This window comes from Thamnophis elegans, chromosome 16 (assembly GCF_009769535.1).
Source record: "Thamnophis elegans isolate rThaEle1 chromosome 16, rThaEle1.pri, whole genome shotgun sequence".
Lineage (NCBI taxonomy): Eukaryota > Metazoa > Chordata > Lepidosauria > Squamata > Colubridae > Thamnophis > Thamnophis elegans.
Window position 1 is genome coordinate 33,065,376 of NC_045556.1, and position 11,944 is coordinate 33,077,319.

At 46.5% G+C, this 11,944-nt stretch overlaps 1 long non-coding RNA gene across 1 annotated transcript; it reads left to right on the forward strand.

The window, feature by feature from the left end:
* Positions 1–692: 692 nt before the first annotated feature.
* Positions 693–10,072, forward strand: LOC116519444. The gene is made up of 3 exons (XR_004256651.1): positions 693–882; positions 3,213–3,305; positions 9,709–10,072. It is a non-coding gene; the product is annotated as an uncharacterized LOC116519444 (long non-coding RNA).
* Positions 10,073–11,944: the final 1,872 nt, after the last annotated feature.

The window sequence follows — 11,944 nt, forward strand, 5'->3', positions numbered from 1 at the left end:
TGGGTGCAGAGAAGAGCAACCAGGATGATTAGGGACTGGAGGCTAAAACATAGGAAGAACAGTTGCAGGAACTGGGTAGGCCTATTTATTGAAAAGAAGGACTAGGGGAGATATGATAGCAGTCTTCCAATATTTGAGGGGCTGCCCCAAAGAAGAGGGGAGTCAAGCTATTCTCCAAAGCACCTGAGGGCAGGAAAAGAAGCAATGGGTGGAAACTAATCAAGGAGAGAAGCAACTTAGAACTGAGGATAAATTTCCTGACAGTTAGAAGAATTAATCAGTGGAACAACTTGCCTCCAGAAGTTGTGAACACTGGAAGTTTTGAAGAAGATGTTGGATAACTCTTTGTCTGAAGTGGTGTAGGGTTTCCTGCCTAAGCCGAGGGTTGGATTAGAAGACCTCCAAGGTCCCTTACCACCCTGTCCTTCTAATCTAAGGGTTGAAAGGTTGGTGTGTTGTTGTTGAAGACTGTGGTGGGGACATTTAACCCCTGGAGAGTCGCAGAACAAAACAAACATCTGTTTTTAACGACTTTCCGGGACAATGAATTTTCCTGCCTCCTTGATGGCCAGTGACATCTGATCCATTTCCTCTCCTCGCCTGGCTGTCAAGTCAACACCACAACTTCCCTGAGTCACAAAACACCCTGCCTGGTTGCCACTGTGACATCCATGTGATCTACTTTACCCCAGAGGGAAGTTTGCACAACAGCTTTTTTTTTTAATTTTGCAAGAGGAAATCACTTGAAGCCGATCCTTGGGCACGGAAGGTGGAGGAGAAGAGAAGAGAAGTGGGAGACGGTCAGAGAAGGAGAAATAATCGGGAGGGCCAGGGAAGCCCTTCTTCCACACTAAAGAAACATGGCCTGAGTTATCGCCAGTGGTAAGTCAAGAATCAGCCCTGCCTAAACCCAGGTTTCAGGTCCAAAGAGGGTTTTCGTAAAACTAAGGTTGGGGATGATATCCTTTTCATATCCAGGGTTAGATTAAAAAAAAAAAAACACTTTAGTTTACAGAGCAGGAGGTGGAAGTTAATGAGCTGTTCCAAGCCTAGGGATATGTAGTCCCTCTACCCCAAGAAGGAGTGGAAGGAGATGAGATGAAAAAGGGAGGGAGGGAGGGAGGGATGAAAGGAAGGAAGGAGGGAAGAAGGGAGGGGAGAGGGAGGGACGGAGGGAAGGAAGAAGATGGGGTGGGAAAGGGAGGGAGGGATGGGAGGAGATGGGGTGGGAAAGGGAGGGAGGGAAGGAAGGAAGAAGAGAAGTAGCGAGGGAAGGAAGGAGGGAGGGCGGGAAGGAAGGAAGGAGATGGGATGAGAAAGGGAGGGAGGGATGAAAGGAAGAAGATGGGATGAGAAAGGAAGAAAGGGAAAGAACAAAGGAAGGAGGGAGGGAGGGAGGGAAGGAAGGAAGGAGGGAGGGAGGAAAGGAAGGAAGGAGATGAGATGAGAAAGGAAGGAAGGGAAAGAACAAAGGAAGGAGGGAGGGAAGGAGCAAGGGAAGGAAGGAAGGAGGAAAGGAAGAAGATGGGATGAGAAAGGAAAGAAGGGAAAGAACAAACGAAGTAGGGAGTGAAGGAGGGAGGGAAGGAAGGAGAGAGGGAGGAAAGGAAGGAAGGAGATGGGATGAGAAAGGAAGGAAGGGAAAGAACAAAGGAAGGAGGGAGGGAAAGAGGGAAGGAAGGAGGGAGGGAGGAAAAGAAGGAAGGAGATGGGATGAGAAAGGGAGGGAGGGATGGGAGGGAGGAGAAGGGATGAGAAAGGGAGGTAAGGAAGGAAGGAGAGGAGGGAGGGAAGGGAGGGATGAAAGGAAGGAAGGAGGGAAGGAGGGAGGGGGAGGAAGGAGGAAGGTCGGGAAGGAAGGAAGGAAGAAGATGGGTTGAGAAAGGGAGGGAGGGATGAAAGGAAGAAGATGGGATGAGAAAGGAAGGAAGGGAAAGAACAAAGGAAGAAGGGAGGGAAGGAAGGAGGGAGGGCGGGAAGGAAGGAAGGAGATGAGATGAGAAAGGGAGGGAGGGATGGGAGGAAGGAAAGAAGGAAGGAGATCGGATGAGAAAGGGAGGGAGGGATGGGAGGGAGGAGAAGGGATGAGAAAGGGAGGTAAGGAAGGAAGGAGAGGAGGGAGGGAAGGGAGAGAGGGGGAGGGAAGGAAGGAGGGAGGGCGGGCGGGGAGGAAGGAAGGTGATGGGATGAGAAAGGGAGGGAGGGATGGAAGGAAGGAGATGGGATGAGAAAGGAAGGAAGGGAAAGAACAAAGGAAGGAGGGAGCAAAGGAGGAAGGAAAGGAAGGAGGGTTAGGCTTAGAATCTCCATAGGAAAACGACGGAGCTCAGAGAGCAACAAGGATCCCTCGGGATCCAAACTCAAAGTTGGTTTTAAATCTTTCACCCAAACCCCGCTCAGGAAACCAGGAAATCCTTTGAAGATTAATTGTCACCAACTCTCAACCGAGGCCAAACCCAAGATCCAAAGATTCAAAGGTTGATTTACAAGATTGTTCACTGGAGTGAGCTTTTTTGTCCCACGCCTTCAGCAAACCCAGGAGTTCCCAGATTAAATCAAAGTACAGGAAGACCTCACTAGAGTTCATTCAGTGATGGTTGAAAGTTACGATGGCACTGAAAAAAGCGACTTACGACTGTTTTTTTCCCCCACATTTACGACCGTTGCAGCCTCCCTGGGATCATGGGTTCAAAAATGCATAGGCTCGGCCACTGACTCATATTTATGACCATCACAGCGTCCCGGGGTCATGGGATCCCCTTTTTGTGACTGCTTGATGAGCAAAGTCAATGGGGAAGCCAGGTTCGCTTAAGAACTGCGGCAAGAAAGGTCGTAAAGTGAGGCAAAGCTCCCTGAACAAAGGTCTCGCTTGGCCAAGGAAATTCAGGGCTCCGTTGGGGTCCTAAGTCGAGGACTATTTCTTCTTTGATTAAAAAAAAATATTTTTTTTCAATGTGGCGAAATGATCAATTAGTTAAGCTCTCTGCTCCCCCTCCCCCTCCCATCCAGAGATATCAATTTAGTCATAGAATTTCAATTATTCTACCTACTAATGGAAAGTTCTAGAGGGGGTAGACCTGATGGATCATGACCAACATCTGGATTTGTTCAGGTGAGATGAATCTGGGCATTGCTACGTATTCCTTCTTACTTTCCTCTCTCTCTCTCTCTCTCTCTCTCTTTCTTTCTCTCTCTCTCTCCGTGGCTTCCAGCCTGCAGGTATGTGGCAGCAAAAGTCAGATCCTGCTGTTGCTTCTGCTGTAACGATGACAAGGAGAGATTAGAATCTTCCGCTCAAGAAAAAGGTAAGAGAAAGTGGGAAATCTCTGCTGGGGATGGGAATAAAAGGAGAGGCAGTCAAGGCTCGGCCAAATGAATCCTCTCATTTCGTAAAAAAAAAAAACCTACCTCCCTCCTTCCTTCCCTCCATCCCTCCCTTTCTTTCTCATCCCATCACCTTCCCTCCCTCTCTCCTTCCCTCCCTTCCTTTCTCATCCCATCACCTTCCTTCCCTCCTTCCCTCCCTCCATTTTTCATCCCATCTCCTTCCTTCATTCCTCTCTCCTTCCCTCCCTCCTTCCTTCCCTCCATCCCTTCCTTTTTCATGCCATCTCCTCCCTCCCACCCTTCCTTTCTCATCCCATCACCTTCCTTCCCTCCCTTCCTCCTTCCCTCCATTTCTCATCCCATCTCCTTCCTTCATTCCTCTCTTTCCCTCCCTCCTTCCTTCTCTCCATCCCTTCCTTTTTCATGCCATCTCCTCCCTCCCTCCCTTCCTTTCTCATCCCATCACCTTCCTTCCCTCCCTCCCTCCTTCCCTCCATTTCTCATCCCATCTCCTTCCTTCATTCCTCTCTCCTTCCCTCCCTCCCTTCCTTTTTATGCCATCTCCTCCCTTCCTTCCCTCCATCCCCCCTTTCTCATCCCATCTCCTTCATTTTTTCCTCCCTCCCTCCTTCCTTCCATCCCTCCCATTTTCATCTCGTCCCTCCCTCCTTCCCTCCCTCCTTCCCTCCCTCCCTTTCTCATCCCATCTCCTTCTACCCTCCCTCCATCTCTCCTTCCCTCCCTTCTTCCTTCCCTCCATCCTTCCCTTTCTCATCCCATCTCCTTCCTTCCTCTCTCCCTCCTTCCTTTCCTCCCTCTCTTCTCTTCCTCCCTCCCTTCTTCCTTCGTTCCTTTCCTTCCTTCCATCTTTCTTTTTCCCCTTCACCGTTAAACATTACAGACTCCCTGAAGCAGTTTGTAGTTTAGTTTGTAGTTTATTGGGATTTATATGCCGCCCTTTTCCCTGAGGGGACTCAGGGCGGCTTACAACCACAGGGGGGGGGGAGGGGGGGTGCAAGGTCAAAAACAAAACAATATGTGAACAAAGAAAAAATAGTAAAACACAACTTTCATTCAACAATCAAACACTCGGGCGGGTGAATTGGAAGCCTATCCCCAGGCCTGCTGGGAGAGCCAGATCTTGAGGGCTGCGCGGAAGGTCTGGATAGTGGTGAGGGTACGGATCTCCATGGGGAGCTCGTTCCACAGGGTCGGAGCAGCAACAGAAAAGGCTCTCCTCCGTGTGGTCGCCAGTCGGCATTGACTGGCAGATGGGATTCGGAGGAGGCCCAGTCTGTGCGATCTAATTGGTCGATTTAGGGAAGTAATCGGCAGAAGGCGGTCTCTCAAGTACTCAGATCCACTACCATGGAGTGCTTTAAAGGTGGTCATCAGTACCCTGAAGCGCACCCGGAGACCAACAGGTAGCCAGTGCAGCTCGCGGAGGACAGGTGTAACGTGGGCGAACCGCGGTGCGCCCACTATCACTCGCGCGGCTGCATTCTGGACTTTCACCCTTCTGAATTCTTGCCAAGACAACTGCAGGGACAAATCCAGTCAGTTGCTAGTCATGAAAAGTGACTCAAAAGCACACAAAGAAAACCATTACATGAGAAAAGCCAAGAAGGAGAACAGGTTGTTGAAGGAACTGCCCAGTGCCAGACAGAACATTAATGGACAGCTTCGAGTTTCATTCTAAGGAAAATGCAAAAGGAGGAAAGGAAAGGAAAGGAAAGGAAAGGAAAAGGAGGAGAAGGAGAAGGAGAAGGAAAGGAGAGGAGTGGAAAGGAAAAAAGGAAAGGATAGGATAGGAAGAAAGGAGGGGAAAGGAAAGAAGGGAAGGGAAGGAAAAGGAAGGGAGGGAAAAGAAAAGAAAGGGAAAGGAGAAGAAGGAGAGGAAAGGAAAAAAGGAAAGGATAGGAAGAAGGGAAGGGAAAGGAAAGAAGGAAAGGAAAAGGAAGGGAGGGAAAGGAGACAGGAAAGGGAAAGGAGGAGGAGAAGAAGGAAAGGAAAGGAAAAAAAGGAAAGGATAGGATAGGATAGGAAGAAGGGAAGGGAAAGGAAAGAAGGGAAGGGAAGGGAAGGAAAAGGAAGGGAGGGAAAGGAGAAAGGAGAAGGAGGAGAAAGAGAAGGAGAAGGAAAGTGTACTGAATCATTTGTAGAACATTGTTGGGAAATAATGTAATGAAACCTGATGCAAGTCTCTAAGGAGATGCATTTCTTCCTTCTCTTGACAAACAACAGCTCTGTTTCCAGTTGCCCCACTGTCATAATTTATTACCAAATTATTCTCCCCCTCTCCCTCCCTCCCTCCCTCCATAAAGGAAGAAGACAGCTAACAAAGGCTATATTAGTGAGGCAGAATAAAAAGAAAAATTTGTCATTTCTCACTCAGACATTTTCTTGGAATCTCAAAGAAAAAAAGGGAAGTTTAACCAGCCAGTTAGTGCCTATTGCTCTCCAAAGTCACATTTTCCCAAAAAATGAAAAACAAACCCGTCAACGTTGCAACAGTGAGCAAGATGGAAGGTGGGGGGAAATCCCCCACAAACTCCAAATCAGTTCACAGAAGAGACAAAACTCAATAATGGCATTTCTTTTTTTAAAAAAAAAATATTATCCCCATCAAATCCATTATTTCTCCGAAGCAGTGAGGAGACGCCAAAGCACAATTCATTCAACCAAACCGAGAGGAATAAACATTTCCTCTCCCAAACATTTCCATGCGTTGCTAAATGCTGCTAATAGCAAAAGCACGATGGGCACATTTTGAAAGACAAATGAAAAACACACACACACACACAAACACACAAAAGATAGAATCCTAGAGCTACAATGGACCTCAGAGGTCTTCTATTGTGTTTCCCTGAAAATAAGACCACTGCGCATTTACGGACCGGATCCCCTTCCTGTCACCAATGCGGAGTTCGCAGCAGATATTTTCTCATTGTGCCCAGACAGAGAAATATCCGCTGCTACCTACCATGTTTCCCCCAAAATAAGACAGGGTCTTATTTTCTTTTGCCCCCACCCCCAAAATAAACACTTGGCCTTATTTTCTGGGAAGTCTTATTATTTTTGAGGTGCAGGCGGCGGCGAGCGTGGTCACCTCACAGCTGCTGCTGTGTTGCAATATTTTCAGGGAGGGCTTATTTTAGCACATGCGCTCAAAAGCCCGATTGGGCTTATTATCCGGGGAGGTCTTATTTTCAGGAAAACAGAGTTCTCCAACTCGTTGCTTAAGACAGGTGATTCCCCTAGTCTATATCTATATTTGAAAATGGCAAATGAGAAAGTGGAGGAGGAAGATATCACAGCACAGAGGGAAGACGATGATGGAAATTGAAGGAAGGATTAAGGGACAAAGAAGTCAAATGTGGAAGTTTGGTGGGCCCAAAATAGCACAAATGTTTTTTTTTAATGACATTTCCCTCCAGTTACTCAACATTCATTCATTCATTTCATTTATTAAATTTATAGGCCGCCCAATCCCGGCGGACTCCGGGTGGCTTACAACGAAAGAAGAAAAAAAAGAAAAGCAAAATAAGTAAAAAATAGTTTAAAATTCACAACACACATACATTCTAATCAGGGCTAGACCTTAACACTAAGGTCAACAGCCCCAGGCCTGCCGGAATAGCCAGGTTTTAACGGCTTTCCTGAAGGCCATGAGAGTGGGTAAGGTCCGGACCTTTGGAGGTAGCTGATTCCACAGGGTCAGAGCAGCCACAGAGAAGGCTCTCCTCTGGGGGGCCGCCAGCCGACACTGTCCGGCTGACGGTATCCGAAGGAGGCCCACCCTGTGGGATCTTATCGGCTGTTGGGAGGTGTATGGCAGTAGGCGGTCTTGCAGATAGGCTGATCCTAAGCCATGTAGGGCTTTAAAGGTAATAACCAACACCTTGAATTGCGTCCTGAGACCAATTGGCAGCCAGTGCAGCTCGTGGAGGACAGGTGTAATATGGGTGTATCACGGTACACCCAATATCGCTCGCGCAGCTGCATTCTGGACTAGCTGTAGTCTCCGAACGCTTTTCAAGGGTAGCCCCATGTAGAGCGCATTGCAATAATCGAGCCTCGAGGTGACAAAGAGCTGAGTGACTGTCTGAAGTGCCCCTCAGTCCAAGTAGGGCCGCAATTGGTGTACCAGGCAAACCTGGGCAAAGGCCCCCCTGGTCACAGCCGACAGATGGTGTTCAAGTGTCAGCTGCGAATCCAGGAGGGCCCTCAAATTGTGAGCCCTCTCTGAGAGGTGTAACTTTTCACCCCCCAGGATCAAGGACGGACTGTCTGAACTGTCCCTCGGGAGCAACATCCAAAGCCACTTGGTCTTGTCGGGATTGAGTACCAATTTGTTCATCCCCATCCAGATCCTGACAGCTTCCAGGCATCGGCACATCACGTCCGCCGCTACACTGAGCTGGCACGGGGCAGATAGATACAATTGAGTATCATCTGCATATTGATGGTACTTTATCCCGTGCCGTCGTATGATCTCACCCAGCGGCTTCATGTAGATGTTGAATAGGAGGGGGGACAGGACCGAACCCTGTGGCACCCCACATTTGAGGGGCCTGGAGGTCGACCTCTGTCCCCTGACCAACACCGACTGCGACCTACCGGAGGGGTAAGAGGAGAACCACCGTAGAACGGTGCCTCTCACTCCCACCTCCTCCAGAAGGATACCATGATCGATAGTATCGAAAGCTGCTGAGAGGTCAAGAAGCACCAGGATAGAGGAATGCCCTCTATCCCTGGCCTGCCAGAGATCATCGATCAGTGCGACCAAAGCGGTTTCAGTGCTGTACCCAGGCCTGAAACCAGACTGAAAGGAATCCAGATAATCCGCTTCATTCAAGGTCCGTCGGAGTTGAAGTGCCACCACCTTCTCAACAACTTTCCCCAAAAAAGGAAGGTTAGAGACAGGATAGTAGTTTTTCAGGACAGCTGGATCCAGGGAAGGCTTCTTGAGGAGGGGTCTCACCACCGCTTCCTTTAATGGTTGCGGGAAAGACCCCTCCTGCAAAGATGCATTGGTAATCGCCTGGAGCCAGCCTCGTGTCACCTCCCTGCTGGTCGAGACCAGCCAGGAGGGGCACGGGTGCAGTAATCAGGTGGAGGCGTTCATCGCTCCCATGGCCTTGTCCACTTCCTCAGGGGTAATAAATTCAAACTCATCCCAGGAAGTCCGACTTAGACCTACCCTTGGCATCTCGGCTGGTATTGCCCAAGCGGAGTCAAGGTCTGTCCGAAACTGAGTGATTTTATCCGACAGAAACTGAACAAATTCCTCAGCTCTTCCCTGCAGAGGTTCCCCCACCCCCTCACCTTTCAGGAGGGAGCGGGTCACCCTGAACAGGGCGGCTGGGCGGGATTCTGCGGACGCAATAAGAGCGGAAAAATGCATGCATTTTGCTGCCCGTATCGCCACTAGGTAAGTCCTAATAAAGGCTCTTAGTAGTGTTCGATCAGATTCAAAATTACTAGTCCTCCAACGTCGCTCTAGGCATCTCTTTTGGCGCTTCATCTCCCGGAGTTCCTCGGTAAACTCAACCTCTAACCGAATAACAGAATGACAAAATAACAGAGTGCAGAATAACATCATAACAGAATACAATAACAAAATAACAAAATACATAACAGAATACAGAATAACAAAATACAGAATGATCGAATACAGAATAACAGAATGCAGAATAACCAAATAACAAAATAGGGAATAATAGAATGCAGAATAACAGATTACAGAATAATACAATAACAGAATACAGAATAACAGAATAACAAAATACAGTATAATAGAATACAGAATAACAGAATAATAGAAAGAATAATAATAGAAAGAATACAGAATGACAGAATAACAAAATACAGAATAATAGAATACAGAATAACAGATTACAGAATAATAGAAAGAATACAGAATGACAGAATAACAAAATACAGAATAATAGAATACAGAATACCAGAATACAGAATGATAAAACAACAAATACAGAATAACAGAATGACAGAATAACAGAATGACAGAATAAGAGAATACAGAATAATAGAATATAGAATAAAAGAATACAGAATAACAAAATACTGAATAATAGAATACAGAATAACAGAATACAGAATAATAGAATAACAGAATGCAGAATAACAGAATAACAAAATACAGAATAATAGAATACAGAATACTAGAATACCGAATAACAGAATACAAAATAACAGAGTGCAGAATGACCAAAGAATGGAAAGGACCCTGGAGGTCTTCTAGTCCAACCCCCTGCTCAAGCAGGAATACTTACCCCATTTTAGACAAATGGTTGTCCAGTCTCTTGGATTGGACAATGCAGCACCTAAAATGTTAACTTTCTTCCTTGACCTGTTCAGGTTACCCTGCAGGCGGATGACAAAGATCTCGGAAGGCGGAGCCCCCCAGATGCACCAGTTCCATCGTGGACCAACCTAGGGGCACATGAGGCAGATAAAGGGCCGCTCGTCGTTCGCAGGTCCTCTGGAACGATGTCCGGTCCTCGTCTCCCCATTTGAGAAGAGAGGTGCTTCCCATCCTTCTACTTGGCGATCTCAGACAACTCATGAAAACAGGTTTATAAACTCCCCTCAGAGCGGAGATGAACCTGTTCAATTATCCTGTGTTTGCGGTACCAGTAGAGCCAACCCTTGAAACGACCAAATCTTGAAATTATATTGAAAGGAAAAATTTAATTTGTGGAATAAAAATGCAGTTGCTTGACTCGGTTCGTATTTTATTTTTCCAACCAGGGTTGGTGGCAGCTATTTAAAAGAAGGAGTGGTAGTGGAAGGCAAAACATTGATGAAATAGTTTTGCCCCTCTTGAATTGGCTACTGCCCATTTGCCGGAAATAAAATTTGATGGTTATCTATGTCAGTTTCTTGCAGTAAACACACTAAGGAGTCCTATTGTGTCTCTCTCTTTTCCCTTTCTTTTTCTTTCTTTCTTTTCCTTCCTTCCTCTCTTTTCTTTCTTCCTTCCTCTCTCTTTTCTTTCTTTCTCTTCCTTCCTCTCTCTTTTCTTTCTTTCTTTTTTCTTCATTTCTTTCTTCTTTCTTTCCTTCCTTTCTTTCTACCTTTTTCATTCTTTTTCTTTCTTTTCTTCCTCTCCCTTCTTCCTTCCTTCCCTTCCATCCTATCACTCTTTTTTCTTTTTTCATCCTTCCTTCCTTTCCCTCTTCCTTTCTTCCTTCTTTCCTTCCTCTCTCCCTTCGTTTTTTCATTACTTCCTTCCTTTCTTTTTTCTTTTTCTTTCTTTTCCTTTCTTTTTCTTCCTCTCTCTCCCTTCTTTCTTCCTTCCCTCCCTTCGGCCCCCTCTCTCTCTTCTTTCTCTCTCTCTCTCTTTCTCTCTCTCCTTTCTTTCTCTCTCTTCTTTCTTTCTCTCTCTCTCTTTCTCTCTCTCTCTCTCCTTTCTTTCTTTCTCTCTCTCTCTGTCTCTTTCTTTCTTTCTTTCTTTCTTTCTTTTTTTCATAGTCCTTGGCTGATGGCCACGTGAGCCAAACATGGCTAAGCAAGACAGCTGTTCAGTGAGCTTTCTCCCACTTTATGACTTTTCCTGGCACCGTTGTTGAGCCAACCACTCGTTGTTAAGTGAACTGGGCAGTCATTAAATGGATCCGGCTTCCCCTCATCAACTTTGTTTGTCGAAAGCCGGCTCGGGAGTTACAAAGGGCGGTCACATGACCCTGGAGCAATACAACAGTCATAAATACGAGCCCAGCCCCTGGATTTTGATCAGGTGAGCATTGGAGGAGCTGCAATGGATACAAGGGTGAAAAATGCCCATAAGCCCCTTCTTTTCCGGGTCACTGTCATTTCGAATGGCCACTAAATGAATGATTGTAAGTAGTGGATTCCCTGCCATGTGTGTGTGTGTTTTTTTTTACCCCGAGCCCGGCTCTGCTATTCCTTCTATCTCAAGTAGTTAAAAAAGAGCAGGGGAAACCTGAGAAATTGCCTTATATAGAAAGGAGTAAATCCCATGCAGAATTCGGACGCATGATTCTTTATCACCACAGTGGGGGGGAGGGGGGGCCCTACGGGGGCGCAGAGAGAAAGAATGACTTCGCACATGCAGGGGAGACCAAGGGGAATACACTCGAGGCATCTTCTCTTTCCTAGAAGCTGATTCACTGACCATGAGTCTCTCCGCGGGTCTCTTAAGTAAGGGGAGCTGAGCTGAGAAGATGCAGCTCTTGAACAGAGACCGAAAAAGCTCAGGAATTCAGTTTATAACATTGTGGCTGGGCGTTTCCTGAATCCAGCTAGATATAATTCTTCGTTCCTGGGGGAATTATTTTTCTCTTTCTTTCTTTCCTTCCTTCCTTCCCTCCTTTCCTTTTCTCTTTCTTTCCCTTTCTTCCTTTTTCTTTATTTCTTCCTTTCTTTTCCCTCCTTTCTTTTTCTTTCTTTTTTCCTTCCTTCTTTTTCTTTTCTTTCCTTTCCTTCTTTTTTCTTTCTTTTTTCCTTCCTTCTTTTTCTTTTCTTTCTTTTCTTTCCTTCCTTCTTTTTTCTTTATTTCCTTCCTTCCTTTTTATTTTCTTTCTTTCCTTCTTTCTTTCCCTTTCTCTTTCGCTTCCTTCCTTTTTCTTTC